Source organism: Macaca nemestrina, chromosome 4, assembly GCF_043159975.1.
Source record: "Macaca nemestrina isolate mMacNem1 chromosome 4, mMacNem.hap1, whole genome shotgun sequence".
Lineage (NCBI taxonomy): Eukaryota > Metazoa > Chordata > Mammalia > Primates > Cercopithecidae > Macaca > Macaca nemestrina.
Window position 1 is genome coordinate 71,716,468 of NC_092128.1, and position 3,094 is coordinate 71,719,561.

Here is a 3,094-nt window from a genome sequence, read left to right on the forward strand (position 1 = left end):
AGGCTGAGGTGGGAAGATTGCCTGAGCCCCAGAGGTTGAGGCTGCAGTGAGCTGTGATTGTGCCACTGCACTCCCGCTTGGGCAGCAGAGTGAGGCCCTGTCTCATTTAAAAAAAAAAAAAAAAAAAAGACAGAAGGAAAGTGAGAAGTATGAGTTCTCCAACTTTGTTAATCATTTTCAAGATTGTTTTGACTACTTTGGGTCCCTTTAGGTTTATTTCATTTTAGGATCAGTTTGTCAATTTCTGCAATGAAGTCAGCTGGACACTTTTTTCTTCCTGTTTTTTTTCTTTTTGTTTTATTTTGTTTGTTTTTCAGACGGAGATCTCACTCTGTCGCCCAGGCCGGAGTGCAGTGGCACAATCTTGGCTCACTGCAACTTCCACCTCCTGGGCTCAAGAGATCCTCCTGCCTCAGCTTCCCAAGTAGCTAGGACTACAGGCATGCGCCACCATGCCTGGCTAATTTTTGTATTTTTAGTAGAGACGGGATCTCACCATGTTGGCCAGGCTGGTCTCAAACTCCTGACCTCAGATGATCCACCCACCTTAGCCTCCCAAAGTGCTGGGATTACAGGAGTAAGCTACCGCACCTGGCCTATTTTCCAATATTTTTAAAAAGATTTTTGGGCTGGGCGCGGTGGCTCATGCCTATAATCCCAGCACTTTGGGAAGCCAAGGGGTGGATCGCCTGAGGTCAGTCTGGCCAACATAGTGAAACTCCAACTCTACTAAAAATACAAAAAATTAGCTGGGCATGGTGGCAGTTGCCTGTAATCCCAGTTACTCTGGAGGCTGAGGCAGGAGAATCGCTTGAACCCGGGAGGCGGAGGTTGCAGTGAGCCGAGATCACGCCATTGCACTCCAGTCTGGGCAATAAGAGCAAAGCCCATCTCGAAAAAAAAAAAAAATTGGATCAGAGGGTGATACGGTTAGATCAATGTTTTTAGAAGGTAAGTCTCGTAGCAATGTACAGTGTGGTCTGGGTGAGACTATAGGCTAGGATATTTGTTAAAAGGTGTAGAATTGTAGCAATTTAGCAAGACTTGATAAGAACTGACACTTTGATGGTTCTGATGTTACCCAGCTTTCTTCTTTTCTCTCTCTCTCTCTCTCTTACTTCATATCAAAGCTTCACCCAGAACATTTTCTAGTCTTTATAACTTCATTTTTGAAGGAATAGTAGAGAAACCAGTTCATGTCACTTAAATTTTTTTAGGTCTTAAGTTTGCTCATTTGTGAAATGAGAAGATAGACTTCACTAGACAATTTCCAAGGTCCTTCACACTTTAATGTTCTATGGAAGTACCTTGCCTCCAGTGGAAAACATTAACAACAACCATCATTAAGCCAACATAAACCCACAGGTACTCTTATCCCTACTGCAAGAAGTTTTAAAATAGGAAGGATTAGAGACACAGGCTGTATAGTTGTTAAACCAATATGTTATGTTGCACTTCCAAAATGGCAACAAAATATACACTTTAAATTTTAACCTGCAAAATAAATTTCTTTCTTTAACATGGTCTCACATAGAAAATTATTTTTTAAGGTAACAAAAACTGCACTATGTCCACAATATTCTTTTCTTTTTTTTTTTTTTTTGAGACAGAGTCTTGCTCTGTTGCCCAGGCTGGAGTGCAGTGGTGCCATCTCGGCTCACTGCAAGCTCCACCTCCTGGGTTCATGCCATTCTCCTGCCTCAGCCTCCCGAGTAGCTGGGACTACAAGCACCCACCACCACACCTGGCTATTTTTTTGTATTTTTAGTAGAGACGGGGTTTCACCGTGTTAGCCAGGATGGTCGATCTCCTGACCTCATGATCCACCCATCTCGGCCTCCCAAAGTGCTGGGATTGCAGGCATGAGCCACCATGCCTGGCCTCCACAATATTCTTAACCACTTGTATTAGGTCTCTTTCCATTCAAAGTTATGGAAACCCAGGTCACACTCCTTAAGTGGGTGAAAAGTAAAAAGTGCAGAAGTAAAATAAGCTTCAGATATGGGGATTGAGGATCAGACAATATAAACAAGGTTCTGTCTCTCTCACGCCATCCAGCTCTCGGCAGACTACTACACACTGTGCATGATATATCAAGACTCCAAGACTCATAACCTACCCTCAAGAAGAGTGCATCTTCCCTGGTAGCTCTGCAAAAAGATCCAAGGGAAACTGTTAATGGCCTGGCTTGAGTCAAATGACTTTCCCTGAGTCAAAATCAATCATTGTGGTTACATGAGTAGAAGACATTGATGTTAGTGCTGGAGTCGGGGAAGAGATTTACACGACAAGGTCAGCTCCACATTGAAATAAGTGCAATGCATTCCCCCTATGAAAGAGGTTTTCTGATAGCGGAAGAAGGGGAGAGGCTCACGTGACAGACAAGACAACAGATGGCCACTCTGTCAATCCTGTCTGGACACTCAACTAAAGGATTACTGCCCCTGGCCCTAGTTTGTGTTTAACAAAGCTATCCCCTTCCTAATGAAGAAAAAGTAGGAATGGTATATTTATTTCTGTTTTTAAGCCAGCATCTAAAAAGAAACTGTTCTGCTTTCTAACTCCAGTGAAAATCACTAGTAATGTTGCTACCTATAAATCGTGGGTTGTATAAAAGCACTATATAACAGAAAAATTTTAACATAATTATTTTCAGGCTGGGCATGGTGGCTCACGCCTGTAATCTCAGCACTTTGGGAGGCCCAGGCAGGCAGATCACAAGGTCAGGAGATGGAGACCATCCTGCCCAACATGGTGAAATCCCGTCTCTACTAAAAATACAAAAATTAGCCCAGCGTAGTGGTGGGCTCCTGTAGTCCCAGCTACTCGGGAGGCTGAGGCAGGAGAATCACTTGAACACAGGAGGCAGAGGTTGCAGTGAGCCGAGATCACACCACTGCACTCCAGCCTGGGCAACAAGAGCAAAAACTCCATCTCAAAAATAAAAGGAATAATTTTCAAATTCACTCCACTGCACTCCAGCCTGGCCAACAAGAGCAAAACTTCATCTCAGGGAAAAAAAAAAAAAGCAATTATTTTCAAATTCAACATCACTGTAGTAAGACAACAGAGCAAACACACAACACAGTGTCTG